Here is a 15,428-nt window from a genome sequence, read left to right as displayed (position 1 = left end):
GTAGGTACTAGCTCCAACTCGGTTTTACAGTGAAAACTGCAGGAACTTCAAACCGGCACTAGGGAAAAGACTAAGAAACCTGAGTAAAAGTTTCTCCTGCAACCCGTTCCCTTTGTGCTAGATGAACGAACGTCTCTCCACATGCTCAGTTCTGAGAGATAAGTGTGTGTGAAAGCCGTCCTTCAGCAAGCTTGTTGGGAACACAAAGTTTCTATACAGTTGCAAACACCTCTCCATACATATATTAGGGGAGGTAATAGCTCCAACTCGGTTTTACAGTGAAATCTGCAGGAACTTCAAACCGGCACTAGGAAACACACTGAGAAAACTGAGTAAAAGTTTCTCCTGCAACCCGTTCCTTTTGTGCTAGATTAACGAACGTCTCTCCACATGCTCACTTCTCAGAGAAAAGAGGGTATGAAAGCCGTCGTTCAGCAAGCTTGTTGGGAACACAAAGTTTCTATACAGTTGCAAACACCTCTCCATACATATATTAGGGGAGGTACTAGCTCCAACTCTGTTTTACAGTGAAATCTGCAGGAACTTCAAACCGGCACTAGGAATCAGACTGAGAAACCTGAGTAAAAGTTTCTCCTGCAACCCGTTCCCTTTGTGTTAGATGAACGAACGTCTCTCCACATGCTCAGTTCTGAGAGATAAGTGTGTGTGAAAGCCGTCCTTCACCTAGCTTGTTGGGAACACAATGTTTCTATACAGTTGCAAACTACTCTCCATACATATATATGGGGAGGTACTAGCTCTAACTCGGTTTTACAGTGAAAACTGCAGGAACTTCAAACCGGCACTAGGAAACAAACTGAGAAACCTGAGTAAAAGTTTCTCCTGCATCCCGTTCCCTTAGAGCTAGATGAACGAACGTCTCTCCACATGCTCAGTTCTGAGAGATAAGTGTGTGTGAAAGCCGTCCTTCACCTAGCTTGTTGGAAACAAAAAGTTTCTATACAGTTGCAAACTGCCCTCCATACATATATATGGGGACGTACTAGCTCCAACTCGGTTTTACAGTGAAATCTGCAGGAACTTCAAACCGGAACTAGGAAACAGACTGAGAAACCTCAGTAAAAGTTTCTCCGGCAACCCGTTCCCTTTCTGCTAGATGAACGAACTTCTCTCCACATGCTCAGTTCTCAGAGAGACGTGTGTGTGAAAGCCGTCCTTCACCTAGCTTGTTGGGAACACAAAGTTTCTATACAGTTGCAAACTACTCTCCATATATATATAAGGGGAGGTACTAGCTCCAAATCGGTTATAAAGTGAAAACTGCAGGAACTTCAAACCGGCACTAGTAAATAGACTGAGAAACCTGAGTAAAAGTTTCTCCTGCAACCCTGTCCCTTTGTGCTAGATGAACGAACGTCTCTCCACATGCTCAGTTCTGAGAGATAAGTGTGTGTGAAAGCCGTCCTTCACCTAGTTTGTTGGGAACACAAAGTTTCTATACAGTTGCAAACACCTCTCCATACATATATAAGGGTAGGTACTAGCTCCAACTCGGTTTTACAGTGAAATCTGCAGGAACTTCAAACCGGCACTAGGAAACAGACTGAGAACCCTGAGTAAAAGTTTCCCCTGCAACCCGTTCCCTTAGTGCTAGATGAACGAACGTCTCTCCACATGGTCAGTTCTGAGAGATAAGTGTGTGTGAAAGCCGTCCTTCAACTAGCTTGTTTGGAACACAATGTTTCTATACAGTTGCAAACTTCTCTCCATACATATATAAGGGGAGGTACTAGCTCCAACTCTGTTTTACAGTGAAAACTGCAGGAACTTCAAACCGGCACTAGGAAACAGACTGAGAATCCTGAGTAAAAGTTCCTCCTGCAACCCGTTCCCTTTGTGCTAGATGAACGAACGTCTCTCCACATGCTCAGTTCTGAGAGATAAGTTTGTGTGAAAGCCGTCCTTCACTTAGCTTGTTGGGAACACAAAGTTTCTATACAGTTGCAAACACCTCTCCATACATATATAAGGGGAGGTACTAGCTCCAACTCGGTTTTACAGTGAAATCTGCAGGAACTTCAAACCGTCACTAGGAAACAGACTGAGAAACTTGAGTAAAAGTTTCTCCTGCAACCCGTTCCCTTAGTGCTAGATGAACGAACGTCTCTCCACATGCTCAGTTCTGAGAGATAAGTGTGTGTGAAAGCCGTCCTTCACCTATCTTGTTGGGAACACAAAGTTTCTATACAGTTGCAAACACCTCTCCATACATTTATGAGGGGAAGTACTAGCTCCAACTCGGTTTTACAGTGAAAACTGCAGGAACTTCAAAAAGGCACTAGGAAACACACTGAGAAACCGTAGTAAAAGTTTCTCCTGCAACCCGTTCCCTTAGTGCTAGATGAACGAACGTCTCTCCACATGCTCAGTTCTGAGAGATAAGTGTGTGTGAAAGCCGTCCTTCACCTAGCTTGTTGGGAACACAAAGTTTCTATACAGTTGCAAACTACTATCCATACATATATACAGAGAGGTACTAGCTCCAACACGGTTTTACAGTGAAATCTGCAGGAACTTCAAACCGGCACTAGGAAAAAGCCTGAGAAACCTGAGTAAAAGTTTCTCCTGCAACCCGTTCCCTTTGTGCTAGATTAACGAACGTCTCTCCACATGCTCACTTCTCAGAGAAAAGTGTGTGTGAAAGCCGTACTTCACCTAGCTTGTTGGGAACACAAAGTTTCTATACAGTTGCAAACTACTCTCCATACATATATAAGGGTAGGTACTAGTTCCAACTCGGTTTTACAGTGAAAACTGCAGGATCTTCAAACCGGCACTAGGAAAAAGACTAAGAAACCTGAGTAAAAGTTTCTCCTGCAACCCGTTCCCTTTGTGCTAGATGAACGAACGTCTCTCCACATGCTCAGTTCTGAGAGATAAGTGTGTGTGAAAGCCGTCCTTCAGCAAGCTTGTTGGGAACACAAAGTTTCTATACAGTTGCAAACACCTCTCCATACATATATTAGGGGAGGTACTAGCTCCAACTCGGTTTTACAGTGAAATCTGCAGGAACTTCAAACCGTCACTAGGAAACAGACTGAGAAACCTGAGTAAAAGTTTCTCCTGCAACCCGTTCCTTTTGTGCTAGATGAACGAACGTCTCTCCACATGCTCAGTTCTGAGAGATAAGTGTGTGTGAAAGCCGTCCTTCACCTAGCTTGTTGGGAACACAAAGTTTCTATACAGTTGCAAACACCTCTCCATACATTTATGAGGGGAAGTACTAGCTCCAACTCGGTTTTACAGTGAAAACTGCAGGAACTTCAAAAAGGCACTAGGAAACACACTGAGAAACCGTAGTAAAAGTTTCTCCTGCAACCCGTTCCCTTAGTGCTAGATGAACGAACGTCTCTCCACATGCTCAGTTCTGAGAGATAAGTGTGTGTGAAAGCCGTCCTTCACCTAGCTTGTTGGGAACACAAAGTTTCTATACAGTTGCAAACACCTCTCCATACATATATAAGGGGATGTACTAGCTCCAACTCGGTTTTACAGTGAAAACTGCAGGAACTTCAAACCGGCACTAGGAAACACACTGAGAAACCTGAGTAAAAGTTTCTCCTGCATCCCGTTCCCTTAGAGCAAGATGAACGAACGTCTCTCCACATGCTCAGTTCTGAGAGAGACGTGTGTGTGAAAGCCGTCCTTCACCTAGCTTGTTGGGAACACAAAGTTTCTATACAGTTGCAAACTACTCTTCATACATATATACAGAGAGGTACTAGCTCCAACTCGGTTTTACAGTGAAATCTGCAGGAACTTCAAACCGGCACTAGGAAAAAGACTGAGAAACCTGAGTAAAAGTTTCTCCTGCAACCCGTTCCCTTTGTGCTAGATTAACGAACGTCTCTCCACATGCTCATTTCTCAGAGAAATGTGTGTGTGAAAGCCGTACTTCACCTAGCTTGTTGGGAACACAAAGTTTCTATACAGTTGCAAACACCTCTCCATACATATATTAGGGGAGTTACTAGCTCCAACTCGGTTTTACAGTGAAATCTGCAGGAACTTCAAACCGGCACTAGGAAACACACTGAGAAACCTGAGCAATAGTTTCTCCTGCAACCCGTTCCCTTTGTGCTAGATGAACGAACGTCTCTACATGTCACTTCTCAGAGAAAAGTGTGTGTGAAAGCCGTCCTTCAGCAAGCTTGTTGGGAACACAATGTTTCTATACAGTTGGAAACACCTCTCCATACATATATTAGGGGAGGTACTAGCTCCAACTCTGTTTTACAGTGAAATCTGCAGGAACTTCAAACCGGCACTAGGAAACAGACTGAGAAACCTGAGTAAAAGTTTCTCCTGCAACCCGTTCCCTTTGTGTTAGATGAACGAACGTCTCTCCACATGCTCAGTTCTGAGAGATAAGTGTGTGTGAAAGCCGTCCTTCACCTAGCTTGTTGGGAACACAAAGTTTCTATACAGTTGCAAACTACTCTCCAAACATATATATGGGGAGGTACTAGCTCTAACTCGGTTTTACAGTGAAATCTGCAGGAAATTCAAACCGGCACTAGGAAACACACTGAGAAACCTGAGTAAAAGTTTCTCCTGCATCCCGTTCCCTTTGTGCTAGATGAACGAACGTCTCTCCACATGCTCAGTTCTGAGAGATAAGTGTGTGTGAAAGCCGTCCTTCACCTAGCTTGTTGGGAACACAAAGTTTCTATACAGTTGCAAACTACTCTCCATACATATATACAGAGAGGTACTAGCTCCAACACGGTTTTACAGTGAAATCTGCAGGAACTTCAAACCGGCACTAGGAAACACACTGAGAAACCTGAGTAAAAGTTTCTCCTGCAACCCGTTCCCTTTGTGCTAGATTAACGAACGTCTCTCCACATGCTCACTTCTCAGAGAAAAGTGTGTGTGAAAGCCGTACTTCACCTATCTTGATGGGAACACAAAGTTTCTATACAGTTGGAAACACCTCTCCATACATATATAAGGGGAGGTACTAGCTCCAACTCGGTTTTACAGTGAAATCTGCAGGAACTTCAAACCGGCACTAGGAAACACACTGAGAAACCTGAGTAATAGTTTCTCTTGCAACCCGTTCCCTTTGTGCTAGATGAACGAACGTCTCTACATGCTCACTTCTCAGAGAAAAGTGTGTGTGAAAGCCGTCCTTCAGCAAGCTTTTTGGGAACACAAAGTTTCTATACAGTTGGAAACACCTCTCCATACATATATTAGGGGAGGTACTACCTCCAACTCTGTTTTACAGTGAAATCTGCAGGAACTTCAAACCGGCACTAGGAAACAGACTGAGAAACCTGAGTAAAAGTTTCTCCTGCAACCCGTTCCCTTTGTGTTAGATGAACGAACGTCTCTCCACATGCTCAGTTCTGAGAGATAAGTGTGTGTGAAAGCCGTCCTTCACCTAGCTTGTTGGGAACACAATGTTTCTATACAGTTGCAAACTACTCTCCATACATATATATGGGGAGGTACTAGCTCTAACTCGGTTTTACAGTGAAAACTGCAGGAACTTCAAACCGGCACTAGGAAACAAACTGAGAAACCTGAGTAAAAGTTTCTCCTGCATCCCGTTCCCTTAGAGCTAGATGAACGAACGTCTCTCCACATGCTCAGTTCTGAGAGATAAGTGTGTGTGAAAGCCGTCCTTCACCTAGCTTGTTGGGAACAAAAAGTTTCTATACAGTTGCAAACTACTCTCCATACATATATATGGGGACGTACTAGCTCCAACTCGGTTTTACAGTGAAATCTGCAGGAACTTCAAACCGGAACTAGGAAACAGACTGAGAAACCTCAGTAAAAGTTTCTCCTGCAACCCGTTCCCTTTGTGCTAGATGAACGAACTTCTCTCCAAATGCTCAGTTCTCAGAGAGACGTGTGTGTGAAAGCCATCCTTCACCTAGCTTTTTGGGAACACAAAGTTTCTATACAGTTGCAAACTACTCTCCATATATATATAAGGGGAGGTACTAGCTCCAAATCGGTTATAAAGTGAAAACTGCAGGAACTTCAAACCGGCACTAGTAAACAGACTGAGAAACCTGAGTAAAAGTTTCTCCTGCAACCCTGTCCCTTTGTGCTAGATGAACGAACGTCTCTCCACATGCTCAGTTCTGAGAGATAAGTGTGTGTGAAAGCCGTCCTTCACCTAGGTTGTTGGGAACACAAAGTTTCTATACAGTTGCAAACACCTCTCCATACATATATAAGGGGAGGTACTAGCTCCAACTCGGTTTTACAGTGAAATCTGCAGGAACTTCAAACCGGCACTAGGAAACAGACTGAGAACCCTGAGTAAAAGTTTCCCCTGCAACCCGTTCCCTTAGTGCTAGATGAACGAACGTCTCTCCACATGGTCAGTTCTGAGAGATAAGTGTGTGTGAAAGCCGTCCTTCATCTAGCTTGTTTGGAACACAATGTTTCTATACAGTTGCAAACTTCTCTCCATACATATATAAGGGGAGGTACTAGCTTCAACTCTGCTTTAGAGTGAAAACTGCAGGAACTTCAAACCGGCACTAGGAAACAGACTGAGAATCCTGAGTAAAAGTTCCTCCTGCAACCCGTTCCCTTTGTGCTAGATGAACGAACGTCTCTCCACATGCTCAGTTCTGAGAGATAAGTGTGTGTGAAAGCCGTCCTTCACCTAGCTTGTTGGGAACACTAAGTTTCTATACAGTTGCAAACACCTCTCCATACATTTATGAGGGGAAGTACTAGCTCCAACTCGGTTTTACAGAGAAAACTGCAGGAACTTCAAAAAGGCACTAGGAAACACACTGAGAATCCGAAGTAAAAGTTTCTCCTGCAACCCGTTCCCTTAGTTCTAGATGAACGAACGTCTCTCCACATGCTCAGTTCTGAGAGATAAGTGTGTGTGAAAGCCGTCCTTCACCTAGCTTGTTGGGAACACAAAGTTTCTATACAGTTGCAAACACCTCTCCATACATATATAAGGGGATGTACTAGCTCCAACTCGGTTTTACAGTGAAAACTGCAGGAACTTCAAACCGGCACTAGGAAACACACTGAGAAACCTGAGTAAAAGTTTCTCCTGCATCCCTTTCCTTAGAGCTAGATGAACGAACGTCTCTCCACATGCTCAGTTCTGAGAGATAAGTGTGTGTGAAAGCCGTCCTTCACCTAGCTTGTTGGGAACAAAAAGTTTCTATACAGTTGCAAACTACTCTCCATACATATATATGGGGACGTACTAGCTCCAACTCGGTTTTACAGTGAAATCTGCAGGAACATCAAACCGGAACTAGGAAACAGACTGAGAAACCTGAGTAAAAGTTTCTCCTGCAACCCGTTCCCTTTGTGCTAGATGAACGAACTTCTCTCCACATGCTCAGTTCTGAGAGAGACGTGTGTGTGAAAGCCGTCCTTCACCTAGCTTGTTGGGAACACAAAGTTTCTATACAGTTGCAAACTACTCTCCATACATATATACAGAGAGGTACTAGCTCCAACTCGGTTTTACAGTGAAATCTGCAGGAACTTCAAACCGGCACTAGGAAACACACTGAGAAACCTGAGTAAAAGTTTCTCCTGCAACCCGTTCCCTTTGTGCTAGATTAACGAACGTCTCTCCACATGCTCACTTCTCAGAGAAAAGTGTGTGTGAAAGCCGTACTTCACCTAGCTTGTTGGGAACACAAAGTTTCTATACAGTTGCAAACACCTCTCCATACATATATTAGGGGAGGTACTAGCTCCAACTCGGTTTTACAGTGAAATCTGCAGGAACTTCAAACCGGCACTAGGAAACACACTGAGAAACCTGAGTAAAAGTTTCTCCTGCAACCCGTTCCCTTTGTGTTAGATGAACGAACGTCTCTCCACATGCTCAGTTCTGAGAGATAAGTGTGGGTGAAAGCCGTCCTTCACCTAGCTTGTTGGGAACAAAAAGTTTCTATACAGTTGCAAACTACTCTCCATACATATATATGGGGACGTACTAGCTCCAACTCGGTTTTACAGTGAAATCTGCAGGAACTTCAAACCGGAACTAGGAAACAGACTGAGAAACCTCAGTAAAAGTTTCTCCTGCAACCCGTTCCCTTTGTGCTAGATGAACGAACTTCTCTCCACATGCTCAGTTCTCAGAGAGACGTGTGTGTGAAAGCCGTCCTTCACCTAGCTTTTTGGGAACACAAAGTTTCTATACAGTTGCAAACTACTCTCCATATATATATAAGGGGAGGTACTAGCACCAAATCGGTTATAAAGTGAAAACTGCAGGAACTTCAAACCGGCACTAGTAAACAGACTGAGAAACCTGAGTAAAAGTTTCCCCTGCAACCCTGTCCCTTTGTGCTAGATGAACGAACGTCTCTCCACATGCTCAGTTCTGAGAGATAAGTGTGTGTGAAAGCCGTCCTTCACCTAGGTTGTTGGGAACACAAAGTTTCTATACAGTTGCAAACACCTCTCCATACATATATAAGGGGAGGTACTAGCTCCAACTCGGTTTTACAGTGAAATCTGCAGGAACTTCAAACCGGCACTAGGAAACAGACTGAGAACCCTGAGTAAAAGTTTCTCCTGCAACCCGTTCCCTTAGTGCTAGATGAACGAACGTCTCTCCACATGGTCAGTTCTGAGAGATAAGTGTGTGTGAAAGCCGTCCTTCAACTAGCTTGTTTGGAACACAATGTTTCTATACAGTTGCAAACTTCTCTCCATACATATATAAGGGGAGGTACTAGCTCCAACTCTGCTTTACAGTGAAAACTGCAGGAACTTCAAAACGGCACTAGGAAACAGACTGAGAATCCTGAGTAAAAGTTCCTCCTGCAACCCGTTCCCTTTGTGCTAGATGAACGAACGTCTCTCCACATGCTCAGTTCTGAGAGATAAGTTTGTGTGAAAGCCGTCCTTCACTTAGCTTGTTGGGAACACAAAGTTTCTATACAGTTGCAAACACCTCTCCATACATATATAAGGGGATGTACTAGCTCCAACTCGGTTTTACAGTGAAATCTGCAGGAACTTCAAACCGTCACTAGGAAACAGACTGAGAAACTTGAGTAAAAGTTTCTCCTGCAACCCGTTCCCTTAGTGCTAGATGAACGAACGTCTCTCCACATGCTCAGTTCTGAGAGATAAGTGTGTGTGAAAGCCGTCCTTCACCTAGCTTGTTGGGAACACAAAGTTTCTATACAGTTGCAAACACCTCTCCATACATATATAAGGGGATGTACTAGCTCCAACTCGGTTTTACAGTGAAAACTGCAGGAACTTCAAACCGGCACTAGGAAACACACTGAGAAACCTGAGTAAAAGTTTCTCCTGCATCCCTTTCCCTTAGAGCTAGATGAACGAACGTCTCTCCACATGCAAAGTTCTGAGAGATAAGTGTGTGTGAAAGCCGTACTTCACCTAGCTTGTTGGGAACAAAAAGTTTCTATACAGTTGCAAACTACTCTCCATACATGTATATGGGGACGTACTAGCTCCAACTCGGTTTTACAGTGAAATCTGCAGGAAATTCAAACCGGAACTAGGAAACAGACTGAGAAACCTGAGTAAAAGTTTCTCCTGCAACCCGTTCCCTTTGTGCTAGATGAACGAACTTCTCTCCACATGCTCAGTTCTGAGATAGACGTGTGAGTGAAAGCCGTCCTTCACCTAGCTTGTTGGGAACACAAAGTTTCTATACAGTTGCAAACTACTCTCCATACATATATACAGAGAGGTACTAGCTCCAACTCGGTTTTACAGTGAAATCTGCAGGAACTTCAAACCGGTACTAGGAAAAAGACTGAGAAACCTGAGTAAAAGTTTCTCCTGCAACCCGTTCCCTTTGTGCTAGATTAACGAACGTCTCTCCACATGCTCACTTCTCAGAGAAATGTGTGTGTGAAAGCCGTACTTCACCTAGCTTGTTGGGAACACAAAGTTTCTATACAGTTGCAAACACCTCTCCATACATATATTAGGGGAGGTACTAGCTCCAACTCGGTTTTACAGTGAAATCTGCAGGAACTTCAAACCGGCACTAGGAAACACACTGAGAAACCTGAGTAAAAGTTTCTCCTGCAACCCGTTCCCTTTGTGCTAGATGAACGAACGTCTCTCCACATGCTCACTTCTCAGAGAAAAGTGTGTGTGAAAGCCGTCCTTCACCTAGCTTGTTGGGAACACAAAGTTTCTATACAGTTGCAAACACCTCTCCATACATATATAAGGGGAGGTACTTGCTCCAACTCGGTTTTACAGTGAAATCTGCAGGAACTTCAAACCGGCACTAGGAAACACACTGAGAAACCTGAGTAAAAGTTTCTCCTGCAACCCGTTCCTTTTGTGCTAGATGAACGAACGTCTCTCCACATGCTCAGTTCTGAGAGATAAGTGTGTGTGAAAGCCGTCCTTCACCTAGCTTGTTGGGAACACAAAGTTTCTATACAGTTGCAAACACCTCTCCATACATTTATGAGGGGAAGTACTAGCTCCAACTCGGTTTTACAGTGAAAACTGCAGGAACTTCAAAAAGGCACTAGGAAACACACTGAGAAACCGTAGTAAAAGTTTCTCCTGCAACCCGTTCCCTTAGTGCTAGATGAACGAACGTCTCTCCACATGCTCAGTTCTGAGAGATAAGTGTGTGTGAAAGCCGTCCTTCACCTAGCTTGTTGGGAACACAAAGTTTCTATACAGTTGCAAACACCTCTCCTTACATATATAAGGGGATGTACTAGCTCCAACTCGGTTTTACAGTGAAAACTGCAGGAACTTCAAACCGGCACTAGGAAACACACTGAGAAACCTGAGTAAAAGTTTCTCCTGCATCCCGTTCCCTTAGAGCAAGATGAACGAACGTCTCTCCACATGCTCAGTTCTGAGAGAGACGTGTGTGTGAAAGCCGTCCTTCACCTAGCTTGTTGGGAACACAAAGTTTCTATACAGTTGCAAACTACTCTTCATACATATATACAGAGAGGTACTAGCTCCAACTCGGTTTTACAGTGAAATCTGCAGGAACTTCAAACCGGCACTAGGAAAAAGACTGAGAAACCTGAGTAAAAGTTTCTCCTGCAACCCGTTCCCTTTGTGCTAGATTAACGAACGTCTCTCCACATGCTCATTTCTCAGAGAAATGTGTGTGTGAAAGCCGTACTTCACCTAGCTTGTTGGGAACACAAAGTTTCTATACAGTTGCAAACACCTCTCCATACATATATTAGGGGAGTTACTAGCTCCAACTCGGTTTTACAGTGAAATCTGCAGGAACTTCAAACCGGCACTAGGAAACACACTGAGAAACCTGAGCAATAGTTTCTCCTGCAACCCGTTCCCTTTGTGCTAGATGAACGAACGTCTCTACATGTCACTTCTCAGAGAAAAGTGTGTGTGAAAGCCGTCCTTCAGCAAGCTTGTTGGGAACACAATGTTTCTATACAGTTGGAAACACCTCTCCATACATATATTAGGGGAGGTACTAGCTCCAACTCTGTTTTACAGTGAAATCTGCAGGAACTTCAAACCGGCACTAGGAAACAGACTGAGAAACCTGAGTAAAAGTTTCTCCTGCAACCCGTTCCCTTTGTGTTAGATGAACGAACGTCTCTCCACATGCTCAGTTCTGAGAGATAAGTGTGTGTGAAAGCCGCCCTTCACCTAGCTTGTTGGGAACACAAAGTTTCTATACAGTTGCAAACTACTCTCCAAACATATATATGGGGAGGTACTAGCTCTAACTCGGTTTTACAGTGAAATCTGCAGGAAATTCAAACCGGCACTAGGAAACACACTGAGAAACCTGAGTAAAAGTTTCTCCTGCATCCCGTTCCCTTTGTGCTAGATGAACGAACGTCTCTCCACATGCTCAGTTCTGAGAGATAAGTGTGTGTGAAAGCCGTCCTTCACCTAGCTTGTTGGGAACACAAAGTTTCTATACAGTTGCAAACTACTCTCCATACATATATACAGAGAGGTACTAGCTCCAACACGGTTTTACAGTGAAATCTGCAGGAACTTCAAACCGGCACTAGGAAAAAGACTGAGAAACCTGAGTAAAAGTTTCTCCTGCAACCCGTTCCCTTTGTGCTAGATTAACGAACGTCTCTCCACATGCTCACTTCTCAGAGAAAAGTGTGTGTGAAAGCCGTACTTCACCTATCTTGATGGGAACACAAAGTTTCTATACAGTTGGAAACACCTCTCCATACATATATAAGGGGAGGTACTAGCTCCAACTCGGTTTTACAGTGAAATCTGCAGGAACTTCAAACCGGCACTAGGAAACACACTGAGAAACCTGAGTAATAGTTTCTCTTGCAACCCGTTCCCTTTGTGCTAGATGAACGAACGTCTCTACATGCTCACTTCTCAGAGAAAAGTGTGTGTGAAAGCCGTCCTTCAGCAAGCTTTTTGGGAACACAAAGTTTCTATACAGTTGGAAACACCTCTCCATACATATATTAGGGGAGGTACTACCTCCAACTCTGTTTTACAGTGAAATCTGCAGGAACTTCAAACCGGCACTAGGAAACAGACTGAGAAACCTGAGTAAAAGTTTCTCCTGCAACCCGTTCCCTTTGTGTTAGATGAACGAACGTCTCTCCACATGCTCAGTTCTGAGAGATAAGTGTGTGTGAAAGCCGTCCTTCACCTAGCTTGTTGGGAACACAATGTTTCTATACAGTTGCAAACTACTCTCCATACATATATATGGGGAGGTACTAGCTCTAACTCGGTTTTACAGTGAAAACTGCAGGAACTTCAAACCGGCACTAGGAAACAAACTGAGAAACCTGAGTAAAAGTTTCTCCTGCATCCCGTTCCCTTAGAGCTAGATGAACGAACGTCTCTCCACATGCTCAGTTCTGAGAGATAAGTGTGTGTGAAAGCCGTCCTTCACCTAGCTTGTTGGGAACAAAAAGTTTCTATACAGTTGCAAACTACTCTCCATACATATATATGGGGACGTACTAGCTCCAACTCGGTTTTACAGTGAAATCTGCAGGAACTTCAAACCGGAACTAGGAAACAGACTGAGAAACCTCAGTAAAAGTTTCTCCTGCAACCCGTTCCCTTTGTGCTAGATGAACGAACTTCTCTCCAAATGCTCAGTTCTCAGAGAGACGTGTGTGTGAAAGCCGTCCTTCACCTAGCTTTTTGGGAACACAAAGTTTCTATACAGTTGCAAACTACTCTCCATATATATATAAGGGGAGGTACTAGCTCCAAATCGGTTATAAAGTGAAAACTGCAGGAACTTCAAACCGGCACTAGTAAACAGACTGAGAAACCTGAGTAAAAGTTTCTCCTGCAACCCTGTCCCTTTGTGCTAGATGAACGAACGTCTCTCCACATGCTCAGTTCTGAGAGATAAGTGTGTGTGAAAGCCGTCCTTCACCTAGGTTGTTGGGAACACAAAGTTTCTATACAGTTGCAAACACCTCTCCATACATATATAAGGGGAGGTACTAGCTCCAACTCGGTTTTACAGTGAAATCTGCAGGAACTTCAAACCGGCACTAGGAAACAGACTGAGAACCCTGAGTAAAAGTTTCCCCTGCAACCCGTTCCCTTAGTGCTAGATGAACGAACGTCTCTCCACATGGTCAGTTCTGAGAGATAAGTGTGTGTGAAAGCCGTCCTTCAACTAGCTTGTTTGGAACACAATGTTTCTATACAGTTGCAAACTTCTCTCCATACATATATAAGGGGAGGTACTAGCTTCAACTCTGCTTTAGAGTGAAAACTGCAGGAACTTCAAACCGGCACTAGGAAACAGACTGAGAATCCTGAGTAAAAGTTCCTCCTGCAACCCGTTCCCTTTGTGCTAGATGAACGAACGTCTCTCCACATGCTCAGTTCTGAGAGATAAGTGTGTGTGAAAGCCGTCCTTCACCTAGCTTGTTGGGAACACTAAGTTTCTGTACAGTTGCAAACACCTCTCCATACATTTATGAGGGGAAGTACTAGCTCCAACTCGGTTTTACAGAGAAAACTGCAGGAACTTCAAAAAGGCACTAGGAAACACACTGAGAATCCGAAGTAAAAGTTTCTCCTGCAACCCGTTCCCTTAGTGCTAGATGAACGAACGTCTCTCCACATGCTCAGTTCTGAGAGATAAGTGTGTGTGAAAGCCGTCCTTCACCAATCTTGTTGGGAACACAAAGTTTCTATACATTTGCAAACACCTCTCCATACATATATAAGGGGATGTACTAGCTCCAACTCGGTTTTACAGTGAAAACTGCAGGAACTTCAAACCGGCACTAGGAAACACACTGAGAAACCTGAGTAAAAGTTTCTCCTGCATCCCTTTCCTTAGAGCTAGATGAACGAACGTCTCTCCACATGCTCAGTTCTGAGAGATAAGTGTGTGTGAAAGCCGTCCTTCACCTAGCTTGTTGGGAACAAAAAGTTTCTATACAGTTGCAAACTACTCTCCATACATATATATGGGGACGTACTAGCTCCAACTCGGTTTTACAGTGAAATCTGCAGGAACATCAAACCGGAACTAGGAAACAGACTGAGAAACCTGAGTAAAAGTTTCTCCTGCAACCCGTTCCCTTTGTGCTAGATGAACGAACTTCTCTCCACATGCTCAGTTCTGAGAGAGACGTGTGTGTGAAAGCCGTCCTTCACCTAGCTTGTTGGGAACACAAAGTTTCTATACAGTTGCAAACTACTCTCCATACATATATACAGAGAGGTACTAGCTCCAACTCGGTTTTACAGTGAAATCTGCAGGAACTTCAAACCGGCACTAGGAAACACACTGAGAAACCTGAGTAAAAGTTTCTCCTGCAACACGTTCCCTTTGTGCTAGATTAACGAACGTCTCTCCACATGCTCACTTCTCAGAGAAAAGTGTGTGTGAAAGCCGTACTTCACCTAGCTTGTTGGGAACACAAAGTTTCTATACAGTTGCAAACACCTCTCCATACATATATTAGGGGAGGTACTAGCTCCAACTCGGTTTTACAGTGAAATCTGCAGGAACTTCAAACCGGCACTAGGAAACACACTGAGAAACCTGAGTAAAAGTTTCTCCTGCAACCCGTTCCCTTTGTGTTAGATGAACGAACGTCTCTCCACATGCTCAGTTCTGAGAGATAAGTGTGTGTGAAAGCCGTCCTTCACCTAGCTTGTTGGGAACAAAAAGTTTCTATACAGTTGCAAACTACTCTCCATACATATATATGGGGACGTACTAGCTCCAACTCGGTTTTACAGTGAAATCTGCAGGAACTTCAAACCGGAACTAGGAAACAGACTGAGAAACCTCAGTAAAAGTTTCTCCTGCAACCCGTTCCCTTTGTGCTAGATGAACGAACTTCTCTCCAAATGCTCAGTTCTCAGAGAGACGTGTGTGTGAAAGCCGTCCTTCACCTAGCTTTTTGGGAACACAAAGTTTCTATACAGTTGCAAACTACTCTCCATATATATATAAGGGG

Source organism: Camelus dromedarius, chromosome X (assembly GCF_036321535.1).
Source record: "Camelus dromedarius isolate mCamDro1 chromosome X, mCamDro1.pat, whole genome shotgun sequence".
NCBI classification, from domain to species: domain Eukaryota; kingdom Metazoa; phylum Chordata; class Mammalia; order Artiodactyla; family Camelidae; genus Camelus; species Camelus dromedarius.
The sequence above is the reverse complement of the archived record's forward strand: the minus strand, read 5'-3'. Positions refer to the sequence as shown.